Source organism: Lepidochelys kempii, chromosome 8 (assembly GCF_965140285.1).
Source record: "Lepidochelys kempii isolate rLepKem1 chromosome 8, rLepKem1.hap1, whole genome shotgun sequence".
Lineage (NCBI taxonomy): Eukaryota > Metazoa > Chordata > Testudines > Cheloniidae > Lepidochelys > Lepidochelys kempii.
The window spans coordinates 72,548,159-72,575,614 of record NC_136387.1 but is presented as its reverse complement, the minus strand read 5'-3'; the positions used below and the strand labels follow the sequence as shown (position 1 = coordinate 72,575,614).

General features: G+C 42.8%; 1 long non-coding RNA gene across 3 annotated transcripts in view; it reads left to right on the top strand.

Annotated features, from left to right (window-relative positions):
* The window catches only part of LOC140916056 (uncharacterized), a 205,587-nt gene that overhangs the window by 77,861 nt on the left and 100,270 nt on the right, over nt 1–27,456 (top strand). The window lies entirely within an intron of this gene.

The following is a 27,456-nucleotide window of genomic DNA, read 5'->3' as shown; positions in this document are numbered from 1 at the left end:
CTTGAGTAGTTTTGTATCATCTGCACATTTTGCCACCTCACTGTTTATCCCTTTTTCCAGATCATTTCTGTTGAAGAGAGAAGAATTTGAAGATCACCAATGAAAATTGATTCTAGCTGTTCTATCAGATTCATGGGAAGGCTGTGCTTCAATTTTTTCTCTCTAAAGCACAGTGCACATCTCTGGCACTATATACAATGATACATAATCATGAGAATATTGTTTTGAACTTTCTCTCTGACAGCAGCCCAGCCTACCCTTTCAAGAAAGCAGGTACGCCTTGTCTGTTGGTGGCACACATTCATCAGTTCCTTGATAAAATGTTACAATAGACATGTAGTTTGTGGTTCTCACTCAGAGTTATATGCAGGGAGAAAGAGACTCACTAGCAATCCTCCCATAAAACAAGTTCAGTGCTCAGACCAGATCATCATCTTTCTTTTCCTCCCTCACCTGCAGTTTCTGTTATAATCAATAGTACTGTTTAGGGTCCTAGCTCTCTGCTGCTTGTTGCTCAGGTATATTTAAAAGAGGATTTCAAATGGCTACGTTTTGTTACTTAATCCCTGCTCCCCTCGCCCCACAAGCTCATGAGCTTGCTGGTTCGCTAGAATTAGCAACCAAGTAAACATTTTTGCAGCTCTAGTTATGGTTTGTGCCTTTGAGAGATGACTGTTCATTTCAGACATTTGAAATTCAAGTGAAGTTGCAAGTGGAAACTGGTGGCTCATTACATTATGAGTCTGGGCAAATAGAAAGGTGCAGAAAGTGCCTACATATAATAATTGGAAGATATTGACCTTTGCTGAGGTCAAGATCACAATTTATTAACTGAAGAGGTAAATATTGACTGAAACTTTGGACAGCTCCCCGCTCCCTCCTTTTTTCTTTTTTTTTACAGCCAGACGAGGTTGTAGAGAACATGCTGAATGACTCAGTTGCCATATAGTGAGTTAGAGACTCACTTTTGCACTTTGCCTGCACTTTTTGCTCATTTTGAGTTATGATGCTTCTGAGGGCAAAGAGATTTACAGTGTATTTTAGAGGGATATTTAAAATAATGCTAATTATTGGGGATTTCATTGATTCTGTTATTTGGAAACCACAAGCCTTTTACTGAAATAGTTTTCTGATCCTAAGGGCTTTTACAGTCTATTCCAACCTTAAACTGACTGTACTTGGTTCTTTACTTTCCCTCACACTCTCTCTGATATCTAAGAATCCATTTTGTAACATCTAAAAACACCATGGTATTTTTAGAAGTGGTGACTCCTTGTGCCACTGACAGCCTTTTCACTCTTGAGAAAAGGCTTTTTTAGTTGAATTATTCACCAGCCTCCTTACTCAGAGAGCTCTGTTTAGCTAGAATTGACATCTCAACACTATACTGCTGTTCTGCCTAGAAAAACTAGGGTTTGTCAGATTTTACTCCACCCAACAGCTGTTTCATCCTGCTGATGGGCTGTGACATACTGTACAACATCCAGTGGTAGCAAATGTGCAGGTACACAACCAGACAGGCTCCTTTTGTACTTTACTGTTTCTACTCTTTCAACAAACCACTGTACTCCTTGAGCAAACCCTCTTACGGTTGGGGTTAAACTTAAATATTATCTATTGAAATTATTTCATAACGCACACAAAAAAACCTTCCACCAGAGAAAGTATGTGCTTTTGCTAAGAAACATATTTTGGGCTCCTAAGATATTTGTGATGCTATTCTTTACAGCCTGCCTGATAACTCTAAATTACAATTAATGCCCATTCCAGGTATTTGGAGATGATTTTGAATTAGTTGTCTGTAAAAACATATCACTGCAGCTTTTGCATTTAACTTTTTAAAAGATTTGTTTATCCTTATTTGCTGCTGGTACTGATATTTTTATGGAGCACAATAATGTGCTCAGTGCTTTACAGACAGACAAGAAGAAATGATCCCTGCCCCAGAGAACTTGCAATTTCCAGGAATTCAGAAATACATAACTTGGTTCAGACACAAATGACTCACTGCGTACTGAGCACCTTCCCTAAGCAACCAGCCCAAGGTAACACCAAACATTTTAAATTGTTAAATTAACCTGGATTCACAACCTCCTCTCCAGCATAACTAGAGATTATTCAGACTTGGGTATAGATCCAGCTGCACTCTCTTCTGTGGGCTTCAGTGCTGTTTCTCGTATTTAATTTCTCTGGGCCAGCTCAGGCCCTCCTGACACATGCATACGTCTCCCCTGTTCTACTTGGAAGGAAGGGCCTGTCAGCCACTTCTGTAGCACATCCCTCCTTCAGCACCCGGTGCAAAAGCCGGAGTAAAGTTAGCACAATCACAGACTATAATAACTTTGCTCAGAAGCCCCCTCCTTTGGGTTCTGGAGGGAGCTTGCCATCAGAGGCGCCATATGAGGCCCAGAGCTGCTGTGGAAATACAAGGCCCCTGCATGTATGGCCCTGTGCTACCCCCATCACTGACCACGTTAGGTTTGTGGCCGGACTCTGCTTTCTTCCACGTAGGGGTGTGATCAGGCACTCTGTTTTAACTTTTATTTTCCCTTTCATTCTAGTCTTTTCCCCCCTCTGTGGATATGTCTACACTGCTGACTCTGGCCTGTGGGGCTCAGGATAAGAGGCTGGAGCCTGAGCTGGAATGTTTACAATTAAACAGCCCTGAAGCCCAGGCCCTAGAAGCCCAAGTCATCTGGCATGGGCTAGCTGCAGGTGTCTAATTGCAGTGTAGACAAATCATATGTCTTTGTGTGAGTCTAGGGAAGTTCTAGTTTGTTTCTATTCAATGTTTTCCCTCACCTTTTCTTATTCTTCTCTCATTTCCTTAGATGATAGACTCATTTCTTTTGTTGTGTTGTTGCGATTAGGAAATTGGTTTGTTAGTTTCTGAATATACCCTTGTTAATTTTTTCCCCCACTGTTAAATACCTCATTTCCAATGGGCAGTGCTGGAGTGCAGTGCGGTCCTATGTATTTTTAAAAATTACAAAGTAACTGAAGCTTTTAGCATGCCGACGTTACTTAGTGAGAATCAGAAGTACTCTTCTAAAGCAATTATTGGATCATGCTGGAAAATCCACCTATGAATAGTTATATTTAAAAAGTGAAGTCATAGCTAATTCAAATAATTTATATGTTCCAGGAGGACATAAGTCTTTAGTACAGATGTATGTTATAACCTTGCTGTGCTTTGAAAACCCCGAAACATAATAACTTAAACTGATTATGGAATTAAGGTTTCCCTGTCTACAAAATGTTTAAATGATTTTGCAGAACTGGAGCATTCATTCCAGCAGAGCTACAATTTAGGTAAAGAGAGATTACATTTCATATTGAATATTTAAGAGGGATTAAATCAATCTGGCATAGTGCCTCATATATGACCTGATCAAAAGACTCACATAGACTTCAGTGGGCTTTGGATGAGGCTCAGGGCATGGCTCCACTTGCAAATGTAAAGCGCTTTTAGTTAAACCAGCCTTTGGAGAGCACAGTGGGGATAGCACTGCAATCTGTCCATACTGACAGCTACAAGCGCACTGGCGTGGCCACATTAGCAGCTCTTGCAATGGCCACAGAGAGTGGTGCATTATGGTAGCTATCCCAGCATGCAAGTGGCTGCAACATGCTTTTCAAATGGGGGGGGTGGAGTGTGGCAGGGAGTGTGTTGTGTGTATGTGGGGGGAGAAAGAGTGGGTTGGGGGGGGCTGAGAGTATGTCAGCATGCTGTCTTGTAAATTCAGACAGCAGCAGACCTCCCCTCCTCCCCTACCCCTCTCTCTCTCTCTCTCTCTCTCTCTCTCTCTCACACACACACACACACACACACAACATTCCACAGTAATGGTTGCTTTGTCTCGGAGCAGATAAGCATGTCAGCTGTCAGAAACGCAGCTTTCAAAGGGCATATCCACATTCCTGCAGCAATTCCAGAACAATGACAAGAGTGGCCACTTGACTTAAGGGGATTAGGGGACGTTTCTGGAGGCTGATCAGAGCGCAGTAATGCAACACCTCTTTCACACTGGCACCCAGGCGTTTTAGCCAAGGCGCAACAAGCATTAATCTTCTCGCCGAGGTGGAGCACCAGGAGCACTCTAGCCGTGGAGTCAGAGCACTCTACATGCCTTGCCAGTGTGGACGGGTAGTGAGCTAGGGGGCCCAGGGCTGCTTTAATGTGCTCTAACTCACAAGTGTAGCCAAGCCCTCAGAAAACACTTTTTGATTTGGGATTACAGCAAGGTAAACATGCAAAAAGAAATGAGTTTGAAGGTCTTAGCACAGTTCCCAATGGACACAAGGCCACATCACAAAAATGTTGTATGGGCCTGATCCAAAGCCCATTGAAGTCAATGGAAGTCTTTGAATCAGGTCATACATGCTGCTCTACATACAGCTTGACATAATTTAAAGTGATTGGCAGCTTTAGGAGACTGCTTTATATGACTATTTAAAATTGTCCTTTGCTTCAATCTCTTCCGTGTGTAAAATCTCACCTGTTTTGGGCTGTGGTTCGAATGATAGCATGTAAGAGCTACAACAATCTACCTTCTATTCAGTGCCACCGGACTCCTCCTTGCTTCTATTCAGAATGACACCCCTGCCCATTTAACAAATGCATTCACTGTATTTAAGTTTAAATGGTTCACTTCCCTTTGCTGTCTACCTGTCAGCTGCAGAGTTCTCCCCCGGTATCTCCTCTGTGGTTCAATATTAAACAGTTTTAAACAAGGTTCAGACTTTGTTATACAGAGACTTCAGCATGCTTAGTACCATGGAAAATACATCATGAAAAATCTTTTAAACATTTTTTAAAGATACAGAAAAGAGAGAAAAATAGTTATAGCATTTGAATGCAAAGCATTAAATAAGGCTTTCATTTAAACAACATCCTTTGTTCCTCTTCCCTTTAGCTGTAGAGTATTTGGAAGGGGGAAAAATCATATTGTTTACAGTCTCTCAGATAGTAATAACTGTCCTTTTGGGGGGAAAGAGGAAAAGTTGGGCTGGAGCTATTGTTATTGCTGCTGCCAAGGCCGGCTCTAAGCACCAGCTAAGGAAGCTGGTGCCTGGGGCGGCAAATCAGAAGGGCGGCACTTCGGCCATTCTTGGGGCAGAACTCCGGAGTCGTTTTTTTAAAATTTTTTCCTTTCTTGGTGGCACTTTGGAGGCAGCTTTTTTATTTTTTCTTCTTCGGTGGCCATTTTTTTTTTTTTTTTGCTTCGCAGCTTGGGGTGGCAAAAAAGGTAGAGCCGGCCCTGGCTGCTGCTGTTAAAGTCTGATCCTGGTTCCCAGAAGACAAAACAAGACAAATGCACATGAGGGGAGAGAAAGGAATAGTCAAGGGAGAAAATGCAGCTTCTGTCTTCGGTGTTGACGCTCACTTGCAGTCTTACTGTGGGAGAGAAACAGGCACAGCACATAGGTTTATCAGACACTCTGAGATATGGCAAACTTGTACCAGCATTGGGAGGTTTAGGGCACTGCTTTTAGTTGTCTTTCTGGTCACAAGCTTCCAGCAGTGTTTGACCAGCTTAGCCAGATTCTTATTAGACAGAAGGTAAAAGGAGAGTTCTAGGAAAGAGAAGAAATAAGGTGGGGAAAGAAAAGGACAATTGTGTGTGTCGGGGTGGCGGGGGAAACAACAAAGGTTCACATCTCAAGTATTCAGGATTCAGCCAGACCCAGTGGAGGTGGCAGTATCATCTGGGTCCCTCTCTCTGGTCCAGTCTGCTTATCGTAGCTCTCAGGATCAGGATGACAGAGGCCTAATAATGTCATGGTGGATCCTGGGGTCCCAGGAGATGGTGGGGTGGCAGCCATAAGGATAAAGCTCACTTCTTCCTCCTCTTGCAGTCAGCAGTTGTTGAATTCTCTTAATTCCCCACCCACCTCTTTTCTTTTAAGGACCCCAAAAAGTGAGTAAAGGGAGGAATAGCCCATCCCCTTATTATTCTGTTCACAAGTTAGGCCTAGTTTCTGATACATCAATTTTGGTTTATTGATTTCTGGGCCCACACTTCTCTTGTTTACCTGCCATTCTCTTAACACAGGCCTTAAATGTATCAGTAGGCTTTTTTTTTTTTGGACTAATTTAGTCTTTCTATCCCACTTTTGTACCTTTTCCTGTCAACATTTATTGTTAAAATTATGAATTTTTTTTAACTTCTACTCATTTCTTACAGTTGAGTTTACAATTAGGGTAAATCTGTAAACTCCCTTATTACAACAGGTCATGCTCTCCCCATTTTGCCTCTTCTTAGTAGAGTCATGGGCAGCGCATGAACTGCCTGAGGCCCGCCCCTTCCAAGCCCCCCACCAGAGGAGCCGCCCACCGCAACCACCAGCTCCCGCTCCAGGCTAGAGCCTCTGGCCCCTGAGTGACCCCAGCCGCCCCCTTGAGCACCCAGAGAGGGAGTAGCACAGCCCCCGTCCCCGAGCACCAGAGGGGTGGGCGGGCGGCACAGCCTGAGACGGACCCATCCCTCCAGGGAGACTGGAGCTGCGCCAACCAGAAGCAGGAGGGGGCCTGGAGGTGGAGCATGGGTGAGGCTACACTTGGCTGTTTGGGGAGGCACAGTCTCCCCCAGCCTATGATACCCACCACCCATAAGTAGATTCAATGGACTGTCTCCTTGTGAGGAAAATCCAGCCCCCACCTCCACAGCTGTGACTGTGCCTTTGGAAGTTGTGACAGGGTGCTGTTAGCAGCTATACATAGGACCCCTTTTGGGAACCAGCACCTGGTCACTTAGAGCCTGCAGGGCACTGCGTAGTTAGATTAGGAAAGAGTTAAATAGTCTGTGTTTGGAAGGTTAGTGGGGATGACTTGCACCGATAGGAGTCTGATGAGCTAATGAGGTAATTAATGCACCAGCTGGATAGCTCAGAGAAGAAAGCAAGCAGTATAAAAGGCTGCGTCAGGGAGCAGAAGGGAGGCCGTTCTGTCTGCTGCTATATTTTGTTGTACGTGGAACATAAGGCAAGAAATACTAATAAAGACGCTTGGTGAAGGTATCTGGTGGGGTGCATGTGCTGCTTAATCATCGGAAGGGCTTGCCAACCAGAGTTTCCAGGGCTGGAGGTAGAACCTGTCTTGGCAGCTGAACAGATGTATTTGGTTATTTGTTACATGGAGTTCAGCTGGCTTGGGAACTTGGCTTTAGATATCTATCATACATAATAATTAAGAATCCAGTTTTATATGTCACAAGAGATTTAAATATATTATAATTTGTTTGATTATGGAAACTCCATTTAAGTGCATCATCTGATTTTTAGCAAAGTCCTGCACATTTTTACCTCAGTTTCCAGCTGGGCTGAATGGTACATAAAGAGGTCATGACTCCAAAGGTCATGCTATAAATCAGTGGTTCAGTGTGGATTGGAGCCTCGTCTGATGTAAACTGTCACAGTTTTACTGAAGCCAACAGAGTCATGACAATTTACACCAGCTGAAGATCTGCCCCAAGAGTCTGCAATTCCCCATTTATTTTTATTCCAACCACTAGACCAATCATATAGCTTCCTGTAATTTTAGAGGTTTATTGGAAGTAGGGAGATATTATTAATGGTCTTCTAACAAATTTTCTCCAACCACTGCTTCAAAAGTGAAGCAGTGTTTTACTTTTACTTACTTTTAAAACACACACCTTCACACTTTATATATACACCACAGACAATTTAGTTTAATTTAAATTTAGATTTTGCCCTCACCAGAGAGTGATGTGCCCTGTATTTTTTTAACTGCCAGATCATGATTTACTAACACCATTTTGGGGGTTAAAGAGTGCATGACCTTTCTCCATATTAATATTTAAAGCTTACCTTGCACACACAATCAGATGCTGACACAAATCTCACAGGACTAAGGTTTCTAACCTTTCGAAGAAGCAATGCCACATTGAAATATGTACAGTATTACTAAATTCAAAACAGAATATGTAACAAATGTCCCACTAGCAGATATGAGTCTGCAAATTTCATTCTGTGCAAGCAGTTTCACAAAAATCTATTTATTTAAAAGAGAATTGCAGTACCACGAAGGCCAGCACTTGACATCTTAGCAAAGGCCAACAGCATAATGTGAGGCACAGCAGGAGCAAGAGTAATTTTACCACTCTGTCCTAAGTACAAGAGCCATTTAGTGCCCTTTTCAAAGTAATACATAGATTTTGCTCTTTTTAAAAGGTGAGCATTTACTTATGTTTTTGTACGGATGCAAATTACAATAATTAAGAAACCAGGTGATTGTTTTTGCAATTGAATCAGCTCAAAGTGCGAATACCTCAGTTTTACCAGCTAACACAGCTGATGGAAAAAGAGACCAGAGTTATTTAATAGAAAGCCAAGTTGTTGATGATTAACCTGTTGTAGTGTAGTACTAATCTGAAGGCATTTATTTTTCACAATTTTAGCACGCATGTAACTTGTCACTGTGAAAACCAAAATTATCTGTTGGGCATCATTTGTAAAACTCTAACCCCATAATATCTAAGCACTACACACAAATTAAAAAACATGAATTAAAAAATGGAATTGGCTAGGTGTGGGGGGTGATCACTCAGTTTCACATCTTGTTCTGGGTGTATTCAGACCCCCTGTTTGAGCATAATGTTAGTTCTCCATCATGCTAAAGGTCTAATGTGGGGCTAATTTTTGAGTGTTCCATAGAACTGCCTTCATTTGAGGAATGCAGTAGCAAATAAGTGAGTTTTACATAGGCTTGGCAGGATTTGATTTTTATTTTTATAATATCAGCAGATATTGATGTTTGTTTTAAAGAAGGGGTAGGCAAACTTCAGCCCACGAGCCACATCCAGCCCAACAGACCATTTAATCTGGCCCTCAGCTCCAGCTGGGGAGCAGGGTTGGGGGCTTGCCCTGCTCTGCACGCTCCCAAGAAGCAGCTGGCATGATCCCCCTCCAGCTCCTGCATAGTACACAGACATGTGGCCAGGCAGCTCTGCATGCTGCCCTGTCCACAGGCGCCACCCTCACAGCTCCCAATGGCCGCAGTTCCCGGCCAATGGGAGTTGCAGGGGTGGCACCTGCGGACGGGGCAGCGCGCAGAGCCACCTGGCCACACCTTGGAGCCGGAGTGGGGACATACTGCATGCAGCTCCTCGAAGTAAGTGCTGCCTGGAGCCTGCACACCTGAGCCACCACTGCACCCTAATCCCCTGCCACAACCTTGTTCCCCCTCCCATCCTCTGAACCCCTCAATCCCAGCCCAGAGCCCCGTCTTGTACTCCAAACCCCTCATTCCAGCCCCACTCTAGAGCCCGCACCCCCAGCCAGAGCCCTCACCCATCCCTGTGCCCCAATCCCCTGCTCCAGCCCTGATCCCCCTCCCACCCTCCGAATCCCTTGGTCCCAGTCTGGAGCCCCCTCCTGTACCGCAAACCCCTCATCCCCAGCCCCACCCCAGAGCCCTCACACCACAATCCAGAGCCCCCTCCTGCACCCTGAACTCCTCATTTCTGGCCCCACCCCAGAGCCCACACCCTCCATCTGGAGCCCTCACCCACTCCTGGACCCCTACCCCCAATTTCGTGAGCATGCATGGCCCAACATACAATTTCTATACCCTGATGTGGCCCTCAGGCCAAAAAGTTTGCCCACCCCTCTTTTAAAGCATTTTAATTTTTGTATCTATTTAAATTTTCATGGGTGATATTACGGAGGGTTAGATAATAGTGGGGGGTTCAAACAGTAATTATGTAATGATAGGAGATGTTGAGATTCAAAAAGTTAAAGCTTTATAATAGTTAAAACACAAATTGCAGGAGGGGGCTCCAGGCTGGGACCGAGGGGTTCGGAGGGCAGGAGGGGGATCAGGGCTGGAGCAGGGGGTTGGGGTATGGGGCAGTGGTGTGAGGGCTCTGGCTGTGGGTGTGGGCTCTGAGGTGGGGCTGGGGATGAGGGGCTTTGGGACAAGAGGGGGCTCTGGGCTGGGATTGAGGGGTTTGGAGGGCAGGAGGGGGATCAGGGCTGGGGCAGGGGATTGGGGTGCAGGATGGGCTCAGGGGTGCAGGCTCCGGGTGGCACTTACCGCAAGCAGCTCCCGGAGGCATGTCCCCCCTCCAGCTCTGAGGTGCGGCCAGGTGGCTCTGCACGCTGCCCCGTCCGCAGCCGCCACCCCCGCAGCTCCCATTGGCTGGGAACAGGAGCTGGAATGGGTTAATGCCGGCTCCTTCTTGGGAGCCACGCGGAGCAGGGCAAGCTCCCGACCCTGCTCCCCAGCTGGAGCTGAAGGCTGAATTAAATGGTCTGTCGGGGCAGATGTGGCCTGTGGGCCATAGCTTGCCTACTCCTGCTTTAAGTGCTGATTGCATGAACTACTGTTGCCAAGTCATTGTCTGATGAAAGAAATAGATAGAATATTCTTGCAAGGTGGAAGGGTGAGGTGAAGAAAGCCTTTTAGCGATGGCAGCTATTTGGTTCTCTAAATCTCAGTGGTGAGGCATTCCAACAGACACCAAAGCTGCATGGGTTTGGAAGGAGCCCAAGGCATGCTAGAGATTTTGGCTTAAGAGTAATAGTGCTACTGTAGTGGTGATTTGGAGCCTATGAAGGTGACACTCACAGATACTGATCATTACAGTCTGTTGTATTCGCTAGCTGTTAGCGAAGAGCCAGAATTCGGGTAACCTCTGATCACTCTGTCTGCCCTTTATCCTGCCATATACATACAGTAGCTGTAATAAGAAAGAGGATATGGGGAAGGCTGTTTGGGAACTCTGGGCCTTGCCAGAGTTGGCATTGTAGAGGAAATAAAGCCCTCACTTCTCTGACACACTGTGCTGCTTGCTGGGAGCTCTGTAGGCTCTCCGTTGAGCACATGTGCTGCCTGGGGTGGTGGTATAAAAGGGTATATCCCTCTCTACCCGATCTTGACTTGTGGTGTTTCAGGCTCAATAGGTTCAGGTTGGTCCTGCACCTGGAAATATAATGTCAAATAAACTTTACCATCTTTGCAAGTGATGCTGGTTCATCTCTTGGGTTTAGTCCTGCACCGCCTCAAAGAGTTTTAATATTGCTTTTCTTGCTGCTTTCTACCCAGGCATCTTTATCCCAATAGACTTTCTAAGGTGATCTCTTTCATCTTCTTCCTTTTTCCTGACTATGTCCTCTCCAACCCCCTAGAGGTGGCATGAGATAAGGAAGAAAGCACAATAAAGTATTTATAACTTATGGTTAGTCAGCAATGATAAAGGGAAAACAAAGATGATGTGAATGCTTTTGCTCTTATGACAGTTCTATACACTTTGACTATCTTTGTTAGACAGGTTATACGATCAGCTAACAAAGAATTTTCCTCTAAATCTGTAACTACTGGTGCTTCTAAGAAGGAACTATATTTACTGCAATTTATTCTTTGCGAACAAGGTTTGATCCATTTGATTCTAAGTCAAATGCTGTTTCACTCAACGACTAATTTAGAACACCGTATTGATAAATCTCAGAAAGGTTTTAGTGAGTCACAAGCGTAACTTGAGAGTGTGAAATCACTCACAGGAGTAATCATTAAAGACAAAATAATATTATAGTGAGAACTTGAGAATCCGAAACATTTTGCAAAATCGTACAATATTCATATTTTAGGTATTCCTGATAACGTAAATGGGACTGAACTAACTGATAAGCTTTCTCGTCTACTGAATTCACTTACTGGTTCACTCCTATTCATATTTTAAACTTTTTTGCATTCCCATTAAGTCCCCTTAAATATTCTTGTTACTGGTTCAATGCTGTCAACCAGCATTCTCATGACTTCTTTAGGATCTACACTTGATCATGAATGATTCATAAATTGAGCTTGGAAAACTAGGGTTAACATCTCTTTCAGTGTTGAGAGAGTGAACACCTTTCCTTGCACTAAAAACAATTCCACCGATAAGAAAGATGTCTCATTTTAAAATTTGATATTCTCAGTGTATCTGTTAGGTTTCCAGCTAAACTCAGGCTCATTAGGAAATGACAAGATCTTTTAGCTATCTGGGCAAAATTTTTCAGGCACCCAAAATTATTTTTTCACACAATTTTTTGAAATTGCCAGTGAACTGAAAAATGCATTATTTTCTCAGCTCTATTCTTTATCTTGTATACATGATCAGACTAATAATAAATAATATAAACCAGAGCACTGGGATATTGGTAGCTGTCTCCTTCTTCCTCGACCCTCCAAACTCCGTCAGCGTGCCTGGGGAGATGGAAAGGCCCTGATAATTATTACCCTTTGGGGGCATTATTGTGTATGTTTGATACAGATGATGCTTGGTGCCTCAGTTTATGTAATGGGGGTAGTATACATACATTCCTCTTTTGTGAAGTGCTTTGAAACTACATATTAAAAGTGCTATATAAGAGCTAGGTATGATGATGATGCACTTCGTTTTATGTAATACACAACTGCATGTTTAGCATGTCTTGGCACAGTGGGGGCATGGGGGATATGTGGTTATGATGGAGAAAGGTCAACACAGACTGAAGAAGTAGGTGCTAGACCCAGGATTCCCCTTTGGCCATTCCCTGTCTCCTGTGCTAGCACTGAAAGAAGATGAGATTTTACAGCATCTCTTCTGAGTAGGAGGTAGGGTAAGGGCCAGCATATGGGGACATCTGCTGAGAGAATAAAATACAATGAATACCAGTATAACAGGATGAAATATGTATTGGTTTGTACAGCAGACATTGATTATTCAGCTTGATCTACTGCAAAAGGAAGTCTAAACATAATTGTAAATTAAAGTCAAAGCACTTGCTCTTCTTTCTCAACCTCAGTCTTTTATTTTTTATTTTTTGACAGAAAAATCTTGATCTCATGATTAGACTGTGAGAAATTTGGCGGGGGGAAAGTATTTTTTAAATGAGGTCTACCAGGGTGTCCCATAGGACTAAAATTTTAACTGAGCTTGTGTTAATTACAATTGCACTTACTGTTAGGCCAGCTCCATGCTGAGTTAAGGGCGTGGGGCTTTTATCTAACCCTCCCTTTTCCTCGGTTTATTCATCATATAGGATGATAAGAACCCCTACAGTATGCAAATGTATAATGCATTCTATTCTTGTTTCTTTAGACATAAAACGTTTTTTTAAAAAGGCGAGTTGAAGATATGGGAATAAAGATGTAAATCTTCAGAAACAGGAAAACTACATTTCCTCTGACACTTCACAGATGAAGCATGGTTTTCATAAAGAGAAGTTTGTTAGGAAACTCATGGAGATCAGAATTTCCGTAATTTGCCAGGGAAAAAATATGTAACACATGTCACTGTATTTTCTTCAGAACAGCAATCCCTATGGGACCAAAGTCTTTACTACTTAATCACTGCGGTAATTAGAGATGAGGTTGGTGAATGTTAGTTGAACATTGTGTCACTTTAAATGTTAAAGCACTTTCACATTATTTTCCCATTTCCTTCCTTCATTCTCATCTGACCACTGTCTGATTAGATACTAACAGAGCTGACCTTTTCTCTGATGCCTGGTCAGCTTTGCTGTTTGTGTATTAAGAGCTGCAATGGTTTGCACTGATATAAGGAGAGAGTAAATTACTATCTTTATTATTTTTACATTAATTTTCCAAAAAACTAATACAGTGGTTAGTACACAAGATATGTTATGTAAAACAAAACATTGAGAACCATACAAAGAATTCCACTGACATATAACATACAATACCTTGAAACCTACAAAATCTATATGAGATTTATTACATTGTGGGATCAATGATTGCTATGGTGATATAAATGGTAATGATGAGCCCTTAAAACATGCTAAAAATCCACACACAGCAGTATGATTAAATCATGTCTGAGTGAAGTACACATCTATAAATCCAGAATAATTTAATTGGATTCTGGGATCAGATCAATGTATAATGCAGGGAAAGGTACAGAACTTCCCTGTTTCTGAGCCCCCTGAGGGGCTGCTCGAACTGAACATGCTGTGTCTCATGGCCACCTCTGGGCCCTGGGAAGCAGACAATAGCTGTAGCATTCTGCAATTCAGCCATGTCCCCTCCACACCTATGCTCTGCTCTGACCACTCCTCCTTTCAAACTCAGAGCATGGCTAGTGTAGAGAGCCATTATTTCAGGTGTGCAATGACCAGGGAGGCTCCCCATGCAAGGGGTATCCTCAAGAGTTGTTTTTGCCCCCTTTATGTTGCCAGTGCAGCATAAAGATGTCTCAGTGCTCTGTAGCTGACAGTAAAGGAGGCAACCAAGTGGCTAGCCAAAAGCAAAAGTCATTGCAAACCTCCATCAGAAGAGTTCTTTTTAAATATAATCTTTTCACAGATATTATGGTTTTTTGCTTCCTGACATCTCAGATATCTGCTTGTCAATTTTTTTAGCACTATTTAATAAAGGTGCAAAATAAGTCTGACAGAAGTGGCTGTAAAACTGAAAACTAAGTATGCAAGTGTCATTCACTTGCTTAGTATCAAATATCACAAACTACTTTAAATGACTTATCAGAGGCTGCAGTACACAATGGAAGATCTCTGTGGCTCTTCTTTTAAGCTGAGACTGTCCTTTTACACTTTTGATCTTAATCTTTATTTTTCAAAACATCAACTCAAAGTTGTTTTTTAATGTTGCTTTCTTGAATAGCCTTTGATGAAGAGATGGAGCCTTTCAAAGGTTAGATCTGGACAACCGAGCAATGGCACAGCTATGATGCATCTTAAATCTCTCTCCCCTCCCCCCGGCCACTTCTTGAACTTACATGGCTTGGAGTCCTTCTTGATGTTCATACTGTTGAAACTGGCTGAACTGTCTCTCAGGATCTGCTTTGGTCTTTGCCAAAAAGAAGCTCTAAATTCCATTCCTTGCCCCAGACTCATTTCTTACAGATAGAAGCAGAAAATCCGTGGGATCTAAAGTTCATCTTAAATGACAAGTTTTATGACTAAAGACCTCTTTTGAGAAAATGTGACAGATTATAATGGCTTTTGAAGTGCTTTAAGAAGAGGGAAATACACAATAAAAATTACATGCAAAGAAAGAGAAAAATATAATTCAATAAGTATGTTTTAAGTACTAACAACAATTATGCTTCTAAATACTTACTGCACTTTGGACAAATCTTTGCTTTGAGTCATGCACACCATATTGCTAAGAGAAAATAATTTTAAGAGTCAATTATGATTGATTTACTGCACTATTATTTTAAAAAGTATGAAATCTGAAAGATGCACACTAAAAACATCAGCAAAATAGACACACAGGCGCAGTAGTGTAGCTGACTGTGTTAATTGTTTGTTTGTATTATGGTCATTCCAAAGGGTTCCAGTCAGGGACTGAAGTGCCATTATGGTAGACACAGTACAAACACTTCTTCATGTGACACTCCCTGCCCAAAAAAGTTTATAGTTTAGATTACAATCCTAATCATAAGGATGTGCAGTGTAACTCTTCTACAGTTCACTGGAATTCTACATTCATCTACATACAGACATACTGTGTGTGACAAAGATCTGATTAAAATGCATAATACAATATCAAAAATAACTACTGTGCAATAATGATACAATCAATTTTATAACTGATGCCAAGGCTTTGTTAGGGAAGTAATAGTAATACACATGTACCAATTTCTGATTTTCTCAGATATGAGAAATGCACACACAGGTCTAAGTGAATGAGGAAAATAATTAATGCATTATAGAAACCTATAAAACTTGCCAAAGTAGCTTTCCTATACAGAATAATATTAAAGTTTTAAGGTCTGAAATCTGTGACATACTATAGATGGCCCCCATCGCCATAGTATCTGAGCAATTTACAATCTTTAATGTACTTATCCTCAGGTTATCCCTGTGAGGTAGCAAACTGCTATTATCTCCTTTTTACAGATGGGAAATTCAGGCACAGAGAGGCTAAATGACTTGTCCATGGTCATGCAGGAAGTCTCTAATGGAGCAGAGATTTGAACCCAAGTGGGAGTGTCTCACCTTCCTCAGCAGCACATGGGCATGGATTACATGCCAGATTATCCGGGTATATCTCATTTAATAATTTCCCTGCCATTGCAAGGGCCTTGAACACTGGTACACCCTATTCTGTCCCTCCTATTCTCTTCCTGTGGCACATAACAATCTAGTTTCCTGTGGGCTGTAATACTTTGGTCTAACTTTGGTTGTTGGGATTAGTGTGTGAGTGATGGGTGGTGTGGTGGCCTTTTATATACAGGCGGTCAGTGTAAACAAGTTCCCTTTGGGTGTTCCTCCCACCTAGTTGGAGCCCCTGGACTCTCACAGTTATGAGTACTGGGTGGACCCAGCACAGGTTCCCCTATCTTGGGTCTTGCAATGGACCCCACCCTTTCTGGGCCTTCTTATATTTCTTACTGTTGGGGATCAAAAGGGGAACAACTATTCCACTGTAACTGAGGATGAACTCTTCCTGGAGCCAACTCAAAAGAGAAACAGCCAGTGGTATCTCCTTACTTCAGGAGTATGGTCCAGCAATTTTATAGGGGTCCTTCTGCTGAGTAGCTGAATTGGGCTCTCCCTGTCAGGCTTATCTCGGGAGTTCACTGTACTCCTCATATGGTTGGGGAGTGGGGATCTCCAGTATGGGAGTTTCTCCTGCTGCTCCAGGAGCCACTCCAGCCACTTGTGGTTCAGGGGTGTCCTTCCCCCTTTGCTGACCCCAGCTTCCTCTTTTTTAAAGGCCTCCTTCCTGCCATGCATGATTGGCGAGGCAGAAGGGTGGGGCTACACACAGCCCTTTCCCTATCAGTATGGTATTTATACACCCCGTCACAGTCAGACTAGGTGATCTAGTGGTCTCTTCTGGCCTTAAACTCTAGGACTCCTAAATTCTAGGCTAGTGTCCTCTACTGGACCAGCCAATGTACCATTGAAAAAGTTTCTCTTTCCAAGGGTGTACAGCTCCTATTTTGAGACTTGGCAGGTCACAGAGTTACCAAGCCTTGAACCTGTTACTGTTGCAGGACTGAATATTGCCTGTGCCAAGGTAGGATAATTTAGAGGGGAAATTCCACAATTTGCGTTTGCTTTTTTCCTCCAATATTAAGCCTTCATAGATTTTAAAATAATGATACAAAACTATGCATAAAAATCTCAAATTATGGACAAGCAACAAACACATTATAAAAGAATCCAATTATTTTTCCATTTGGTGAGCCTAAAAAAGAAAAAAAGATCAAACTTACTTGGGATAATTTATAATAATGGCATTCCTTCAATACAATGCACTTGTCATTTTTTATTAATCTTTATAATTAATACTAATCTCATACTGTAATTTGTAAGAAATCTCTCTCTCAAAATTGTGTTATATTTATAAGTGTATTTCCATGGATACAAATAAGGAATAATTTTAAACAGGTTTCGCTATACAAAGTCCAAAGGGCTCAGCTATTTAAACCCACCTTTGCCTTATAATTGGGCACAGATTAATTAACAAAATGTTTTCCCCAAAATACTCCTGCACCCACATTGTCATGTATGCAACCAGGACACACAGCAATATAGAAATAAAATGTACCTTTCAACTTTATTATGGCAACATATTTTACTATCGTGGTTATTCTTGCAGCTGTGATAAAATAATCCCCAAGGAAGTTGAAGTTTGCTATTTCCATAGCTTGTCTGTTACTTTAGGAGTAAAGCCTTGCAGTCGGCCAATCAGATTACATCTGTCATAGTGCCACACAGCTTTATTGTCTCAACCTCTGGAGAACCTAATTACTTAAGTATTTCTTGAATAAATTTAAGGAACAGTCACAGTCCATTTGTAAAAGAACATGTATTACCTCTGGTGCAAAATGCTTTGGCAGAGGTTGGGATAATAAAAGCTGCATGAATGTCAATCCTATTACTAAATGGCCAGGAGACAGTCTATATGGGATGTACTAAAAAAAAAAAAAGTAAAAGACAAAACCTGAGTGGCTAAAAAACTGGATCAACACTGAAAGGCCTCGTGACTAGATGTGCACTCAGAGAAGTTTGCTTGAACACTTGCTGCTGCATTTTAGTGAGAAATTCAGTTCAAACTTTAAACTAGGGCTGAGCCTTCAGGTTCCAAAGGCTGCCAAAAATAGTGGTAATTGCGGAAAGCTGAATATCTTGATATTTTAATTGTTTTGTTTTCACAGGTTTTAATGAGTCTCAGACCAATTTATAGGGGCAATATAAAAAGAGGTCTGGTCTTCTCATGCTATTTACATCCTCTAGGAACTGAAACATTATGAGACGACTAGCTCTCATATTTTTTAAAATGTGTCTTTCAAAAAAGCCAGTGAAAAATGTATACACATATAGCATTTGGAGTCACATTCTGCTCTCATACACATCCTTTGTAAACTGATTTGGTTGCATTGCGTGTACACAGGGACAGAAATTGAACCCAGTACAAATCACTCGGTCCCAACCATGAGCCTTGTCTAAAACTTTGTTCCATTTAAATTAGGATAGCAGGAGGAGTTACACACCATAAATTAAGAACTAAATTCTGGGCAGCAGTATAGTACCAGGTGGTACTCTGAGTACCTACTCTGCGCTATTGCTTTACTCTGCTTTAACCCTCCTTATCATAGACCACTAAAGTTTTGTGCTTGGTTTGGTAAAGTATTCCTACTTTTTTCAGTTGCAATGACAATCCAGTTGTGAAGTTTGGGGCACGTGTTAAAAATGAGCCTTGTCAGAGAAGAGACAAAACTGCTAACATAACAATCCCTATAGTAATGAAGATTCAGTTATGTCTGATTTCGCGATGCTCTCCATCTCTTTCTAAACACAGGATGTAATTTATCCTGGCCTGTGAAAAAAAAATCCTTTTCTCATCTGAAATAAGTAACCCTTTATCTCTCTCTGAGACCCTCAAGCTCCTTCTTTCCCCCCAAAAGCAAAGCATTTGGTTTCTGCAAGAAAGGGAAAAGACAATTGTGAAATATACTCTTTCATTTGGTGATTTTAAATCCACAGGGTATTTTAGACATTATTCTTGCTGCTGTCAAAGGAATTCCAGTGTGTTGGAAAAAAGCCACAGACTATAAAAATAAGCTTTCCTTTCAAAATCCATGTCACAGTAAACTGTCATGGAGTGTTTTATAAAAATATGAAATTTCCATATTTTTTTCAGAAAAAGATCATCACTGGTGAGATAGGTCTCTCACAAAGTTCTGAATTTCTGCTTGTGGTTCCAGACCAAAGGAAAAGTACAAAACTGTAAATGTTTGTCCTCTAAAAACAGCTAACCTCCTGCTCTAAATACTCTATGTATTTTAAATGTACTTTACATGAACTTATAATGTATCCAAGTGAGACATCTCCAAGACATGTTATAGATTTTAAAACACAGATTAAGGTGGACACACAAAATTCAGCTAAAATTACCAACCAAAAGAGAGATTCTTTGGAGTACTCTATTTCTCCCCTAAGTGGGAGTTATACATACAGAAATAGAGGGATTGATGTATCCAGAGCACAGGTTCAAGTGCAGCACAGGTGAAAACTGCTACCAATTGTTTTGTGGCCTATGGCTATGTAAAATGAGTTTGTGCCCTCGGTCCAGTTCCCTATGTCTAGTTCATAAATACCATCACCACAACTGTCCCCCGTGTTCGCAGTCTTAGCAGAGAGGTCAAGGACTGAATGGGTATGGAGACTGAGTTATCGTCTCAGTCCTTTGATGGACTTTACTAGATCTGTCTCTGTTACCATAGTTTCCATTTTGTTCTCTTGATAAGAAAAAGAAGCATTTTAGTGTGTGTTTCACAGAGGCCTTGATCAGTCAATTGACATAGGTTCCCTGCCTGCAGTGAGGTTTAAGGGAGTGTGAAGTGACTATGCTGAGGCCTGTAGAGTGGAGGTAAAAAATCAGTCTTTTTTATTTTTGTGCTTGCTTTTTAGGCTTGTCTCTGTTGCTTGATAGCTGCTGTGCGTTATAGTCATATGCAAGGGAAAGGACAAGATCTCAGGATAAAGTGTATAATTCGTGACTCATTTCAGAAGCTCGTAAATGTTGTCTCCATTAATGTGCCTATTAAGCTTTTTTGCTGCAGCATCTTTAAACAGTGTCCCACTAACATTAGCTTTTTCCCTTCTCCCTGGTCTCTCAATTCCATTTTAAAATTTCAGGGCTGCAAGGACAATATCTTTCCTTTACCAATGCACTTACAAGTCATAAAGGCTTTGTGTGCAGTTAAAACCAAATAATAATAACCCTTCTGTACAACCAATGGCTGACTTCAACATTATTGGTTGTTTTTTTTAAAGATCCATAACTGCCTTAAAATCACTGCTCCCTCCAGCACTAGAGAAGCTATAAAAATTTCAGGGACAAGCCTTTACTGTCTATCACTACTTCCTATTTTATTGTCAGTAGCAATTTCAATTCATTTTATTTCTGTGTCAGTGTCACTCCAACTTCTCTCCTCAGCTCTATATTGTGGCCAGAACTCAGCGGTAATGCAGCTATATAAAAATAATATTCCCTGTTTCCACTGCTGTTATTTTAATAAATAGGTGCCACAAGCCCATCTGCAAAAATCCAGCACAACAAAAATTCTTAAAAGGAAGCATGTGTTTTCTCTTAACCTATTTGCTGTCTTCTGCTCAAAGGGTAGGGAACCCTTTTTATTTTCTGTTTTAACCTCCATACAGAGCATGACAAAGCTTGACGACTCATGGTGTTTAAGTCATTACATTACCAGTCTAACTTCTTCACTCTCATATCTGTTCCAGAATTATACAACTATTCACATACAATCATAGACATGTAGGGCTGAAAGGGAACTTGAGAGATCAGCTACTTCCAGCCCCCTGCATTGTGGCAGGACCAAGTATACCTAGGCCATCCCTGACATCTGTTTGTCTAACATTCTTAAAAACCTCCAATGATGGGGATTCCACAGCCTCCCTTGGCAACCTTTTCCAGTACTTAGCTATCTTTATAGTTTTTGGAAGTTTTTCCCTAATATCTATCCTAAATCTCCCTGGCTGTAGATTAACTTCTTGTTGCTTGTTGTACCTTCAGTGGAATGGAGAACAATTGATCACCGTCCTCTTTATAACAGCCCCTTGTGACGGGTTCAGGCACAGAGACCCCTTGGGACTGTCACCTGGTGAGGAATCTGAGGCCTCACCAGTGCTAAGTAGAGTGGGACAATTACTTCTCATGTCTTACATATGACACTCCTGTAAATACACCCCAGAATGAAGTTAGCCTTGTTTGCAACTATCATTGGCTCATACTCAATTTGTGAGCCACTATAGCCCCCGGCTAACATGACTAACCCAGCTTGTTTTAATGTACTTCTAAACTGGTTTGTATATGTTAATGTTTGGGGCAAACTAAATGAGAGCAAGAAAGTTTAGCTGCCCACATAAAATCAAAAGGCTTGAGCCTACTCGGAGATAGGCATGGGAGGCTACCATTGAAGTCAACAGGAAACTGTGTGTGTGTATATACAGGGGCAAAATTTCAGCTAACAGTCAGGCCACATCCAATGGTACCAACCCATATGTTTGCCTATTGGCTGATCTAATAGTCTGTCATTTAAATAATGACCCTGAGGAAAGCCTGAGACCCACATTCTTTCTAGGGCATAATCAGTTTCACATCCTGCCTGCCTAGAAACAGTGATCCAGTTTTGTGCAACCACTCTGAAGAAAAGAGGCCCTTTCAAGCATTCTAACAGACTGATATATGGAGGTGAAGTGAATGGATGACAATAAGACAAGGATCAATGACTCTTTGAGGTTTACTTACTTGTTTCTATAGAGATAAAAGCTTGTATTATGAACTGCTAACACACAGCTTCTTGCATTCCACCCTTCCATTTCCTATCAGCTAAATGAATGTGCAGCAGATATTCTGCTGGGACTATAACCCCATCCTTAAATTCTGTTTCTGTGGCCTAAGCCTATTTTTCTGGGCTCTAACATTGCAGGATCAAATAGGCTTTGTCTTTCTCTTTCCCTTGAGGATTTTCTGCCTACCTAGAAAAGGTGCCTTAACACTTTAAATACTCAGCTTCCAATGCTCCAATTCAAAGCAGCAATATAATGGACCTGAAAGGGACTGTCTTAAGCTCTGTATTCTCTCTGAGTTTTTCATGGCTTCTCTTGTGCAACCTGACCCTCTACCTGGCTCCTTGAAGTCTATAGGCCATGTTTTGTGCTCCTGTTACTTTCTGGTTCTTTACCATTAGTTCTGTTTCTCCTTAGCTTCTTGGCCTCTCTTTCCATCTATAGCTTAATGCAATGGGCCACAGGAGACCCCTGTCATCACAGTTTAAGGCTTTTACATCTACCTCATATAGGGTATGAAGAACTTTCCCTCTTAATGTGGCTTTCCTCACTTCGTGTTACAGCACCACTAAGAGCTCACTCATATCACCTTGATTAAGTAGGCTACATTGAAAGTTGTGTAATACCCATCTTTCTGTACTACCAGTATAACTGAGGCTATGTCTACAATGGCAACTGAACAACAACTATTGTCTTTCAGAAATGTTAAAAAACACGCCCCCCCCAAAAAAAAAAAGAGACAAAAGTTTTGTCGATGACAAGCACCAGCGTGAACAGCGCTTTGTCTCCTGCTGACAAAGCTAACCCCACTCAGTGCGGGGGGGGGGGGTAGTTTTTTGTCAGCAAGAGAGCTGAGAAACAGCGGCTACACAGCGTGCCTTTTAGTGGCACTGCTGTAGTGACACAGTCATGTCGCTAAGAGCCGTGTAGTGTAGCCATAGCCTAAGACCTTGACTGACTAATATTAGTTTGCTTTAATTATCTAACCTCGCACACCAAGGAAATGGGGCTACCGTGATAACATGGATCACACTGCTAGATATACTGAATATGCTATGTTACTGAATAGACTCTATATTGTTGTTACCGAACTCACTTTGCACTGTACCTCATTTTTTGACATGTGAGAAATGTAGAGCCTTATATTGTGCATTGTAAAAGCCTTGAGATAGTCACTCTTGTTGCTGTATTTCCAAGAATTCTGTGTCTCACTCTGAACAGTGAGGAGGCTTTTCTCTCTTATGATTAGCTTCAACCATGAGCAATGCAACCAGCTGATTTGAGCTCTGTGTTGTGCAGGAGGACTTCATGCCCATGCAATACACTGGCCAGACTGTCCCTGTTTCCAGCTCTGGGAACTCTCTGCTTGATCTCCCAGTCTAGTGACACATAACAGAGAGGAAGGCAACTCACCACTTGGCTCAGTCTCACCATTCAGCAGCAGAAATGGAGAGGCAGCTCTACAGTGTTTCCACCTAATCTCCCATCACCCAGTAATAGGACTGAGAGATCAGGCACCTTTCTGCCCAGGTCCCTTCCTCCTTTGGCAGTAGGGAAAATAGGGAAATGTGGTCTAGATGAAATTACTATAAGGTGGGTGCACAGCTGGTAGAAAGCAGTGTTCCCTCTAATTTTTCTCATGCTTGTGCAGAATGAATTTTGCTATGTGCTATTTTTGATGTGTGACACATCACCTCCATATTGGTGCACATAACAAAATTCATGTGGTGGGGGTGCAGCCGAGGGGATCGGAGTGTGGGAAGGGCCTCAGGGCTGGGGCAGAGGGTTGGGGTGTGTGGGGGGGTGAGGGAACTGGCTGGGCGTGTGGGCTTGGGGTAGGGCCGGTCATGAGGGGCTCATGGCTGGGGCAGAGGGTTGGGGGAGTGAGGGCTCTGGTTGGGAGTGCGAGCTCTGGGGTTAGGCCGGGGATGAGGGGTTTGGGGTACATGCTGCCCTGGGGCTGTGGTGGGGAGAGAGGACTCCCTCCAGTTCTCTCTCCCTGCAGCAGTAACTTTGCTGGGGGGGGAGTGGCACCTCTCTCCCAGCTGTGGCAGGTCCGGGATGGGTTGGGGACAGGGGAGGGGCACCTCTCTGCCAGCCGTGGCAGGCCCAGGGCTGGGGGAGAGCCATCTCTACCCATCGCAGCCTGAGCGCCTGCACAGAACTTAATAGGCTGCTGTGCAGCTGTGCAGCTTAAAGGGAACTTAGGCTGTATTCAAAATGTAGTTATCAATGGTTTGCTGTCAAACTGGGAGGGCTTATCTAGGGGGATCCCAAAAAGGTCAATCCTGGGTCTGGTACTATTCAATATTTTCATTAATTACTTGGATAATGGAGGGGAGAATATGCTTATACAATTTGCAGATGACAATTTGGGAGGCATTGCAAGCAATTGGAAGGACAAGATTAGAATTCAAAATGACCTTGACAAATTGGAGAATTGGTTTGAAATGAACAAGATGAAATTCAATAAAGACAAGTGCAAAGTACTACATTTAGGAGGAAAAAATAAATGCACAACTACAAAGTATGAGATAATTGGCTAGATGGTAGTATTGCTGATCTGGGGTTTATAGTAGATCACAGATTGACTGAGTCAACTATGTGACGATGCAGTTTGTGAAAAAGACTAATATCTTTTGGAGTGTATTTATAGGTGTTTTGTATGTAAGACATGGGAGGTATCGGTACTCTACTTGGCAATGGTGAATACTTGGCCTCAGCTGGAGTATTGTGTCCAATTCTGGATCCACACTTTAGGAAAGATGGAGAGCAACAAAAATTATGACTGGTCACATTTTCTAAACCCATGGGGAAAGATTAAAAAAAACTGGTCATGTTTTAGTCTTGAGAAAAGAAGACTGAAGGCAGTTTGATAGCAGTCTTCAGATATCTTAAGGGCTGTTATAAAGAAGATAATCAGTTGTTCTCCATCTTCACTGAAGGTAGGACTAAGAAGTAATGGTCTTAATCTGGAGCAAGGGAAATTTATGGTAGATATGAGGAAAAACTATGAAAAGAGAAAGGCAACTCACAGCTTGATTTCCTCTCTCCCTGCCTTACCTCCCCAATCATGAAGACTGGCCCTGATCTTTCCCATACAACATTGCCTATGCTGATGTTTTTGTACCTTGACTGGAAAGGAGAGAACTCTTTTGTTGGCTCTGGGCTCTCCCTCTGATGAACAGTCTCCTGATGGTGGCAGAGAGCTTTAGTTTGAGTATAACTTCTTTAACTTAGACAGTATGCTCCCAGTCTTGCAGTGGGACCTGTTTACTAATGTATTGGGAAACAGGTGATGACACAATTCCCCCAAGATGGTAAAAGCATAATTCAATATTAGTGTTGTCTGGGCCTAATTGTGTTTAGCCATGTCCCCAAACCCAGCAAACACCCTTGTGCAAAAATCCTTGTGCACACTCCTCCACGCCAATACAACTGCATATGTAATTTAGCTGGACACTTTAAAGGGAGGTTTCATTTACTTTTCTGCTATATTATTTTAAAGGGTCTCTTCTGGCCTTAAAATCTATGAATCTGTATGTTTAGGGACTGATTCTGCTCCCATGTTCACAGTTTTGCACCATTGACTTTGACGTGTAACTCCACTGATTTCCAATGGATTTACTTCTGGTGTCTCTCTACTAGTGTAAATTAACTACTGGTGTGAATATTAGGGAACAACCTCATGTTAAAATTCTCTACCACTCCTTCCCCCATTACAATGTCTAGAGGTTTATAAGTATTACATTTGGATTTGACTTTTTCCTAATTGTATTTCCATTACTGAAGAAAACGGACAGCACTCAAGACTGTCCATTCTTTTCCATGTCCAAACCCTTCTTCCTCTGCATTGCTGCTTATTAGTAATGCTGATGGTCTGGGAAGTGCTAACCTGGATCTGGATTCCTTAGCTTTTATCAGCCATAAAAGGGACACAAGTATAATATGAGGTTCGTGGTGATTTCTTTCCTAAGTGCAGCATGTTCTAAGGTGCCCAGTAATGTACAGTATATAGAAAATGTCAATATCTATTAAAATAGAGAGAATGCTACAGTGTTCTGGGTACCTTACACCAGTGGTTCTCAACCAGAAGTCCATGAGCCCTTTCAAGGGGGCCACAGGGCCCCGCGGCTGAAGCCCAATCCCCGGCACCACCCGCGGGGCTGAAGCTGAGGGAGGCACAGGGATAAAGCCCGATCCCCAGTGCCCCCTGCGGGGCTGAAGCTGAGGGAGGCATGGGGCTGAAGCCCTGATCCTGGCGCCCCCCACGGTGCTCAAGCTGGGAGGTTCTAGGCTTAATCCCGGAGTCCCGAGCCCTGATGCTCCCTGCTGGGCAGAAGCCCTGAGCCCAGGGTGGGCAGAGTTGGGGACACAGAGGCCATTGCCATTCCTGCCCCAATCTGCAGCGCAATATCAAGGCAGTCCCTGGGGCAGCTCCAGACCTCCCCCATCTCTTCTCCCCACTCCCTGGCCAGGTTGGAGGTGGGAAGCCGGAGCTGGGCAGTGTGGGACAGCTGCTGCTCTGACTGGTGTCATGAAGCAGGCAGCCTCAGTGTTCCTTTCTCTCCTGCTCATGCCCCAGGTTGAAGCTGCTTCTCAGCTCCCAGCCCCCTTTGGTCCCCAAGAGGCAGCTGGTAAGAGCCCCCCAGATGGGGAGACCCGGCTCTGTGGCTGAAAGACCCCTCTGGGAACAGGGACCGCAGGGGAGTCCTCAGAGCACTCAGCCCCTAATATCCCTCTCCCTAGACCCTGAGCTACGCCCTCCTTGCACCCTGAGCTACCCCCTGCCCACACAGCCCTTAGCCAGCCCCCTCTCTGCAACCACAGCCATTCCATGTGTGTACACAGCCCCTAGTTACCCCCTCCCTATACCCTAAGCTGTTTTCAAACTTTCTGAGCTAAGCCCTCCCCCCGCCAGCTTTTGAGTTATAATTTAAATATATAAACTCCCTCCCTGGACCCCACCATGTGGAGGTGGCTCAAATCCTGCTGACCCCACCCCCGAACAGAAGTCAAACTATGCCTATACCCAAGGCCCCTGCCCTGAAGTCCCTTCCCCACCTCGCCCCACCCCTGCCCAGCTGGGCCCTCAAGTTTTTATAGTATGTCAAGCAGGGCGTCAGAGAGAAAAAGGTTGAAAACCCTTGCCTTACACAGAAAAAATATGGACTTTTTTATATTCAGTTCCTAGGTGCCAAATTTCCTTGATTTTCCCCCTTAAGTTTTTCAGTCTGTTGCAGTATGTCACAAAAGAAACTTCAGACATTCTGCCTGCTCCTTTCCCCAGTTTCATGGGATACAGGAGAATAATTCACTGACCTCTCACCCTTATGGAAGTACCTGTCAGGGACTTTCCCCAGGCTCACATTTTTGGTTCAAGAACAAGTTACAAAAAATAAGAGTTACTGGAGGTTTTAAAACCCATTTTCTTGTTATCTAGAGTTCTGTTAAAGCTTTCCTCTTAAGAAGCTTACAATAATATAAATAACCTACAGAAAAACTGGTCTTCAATCTGTTTCTATAAACTCCTACAGGTCCACGGGTTTCAGGAATTGTATATTGAAACCATCAGCACCTGCAGGCCTCAGAGTCAGAGATAACTATCAGACAATTCTCTCCTATCAAAAATACTCTGGTATATTCAAAATGGAGAGTGGA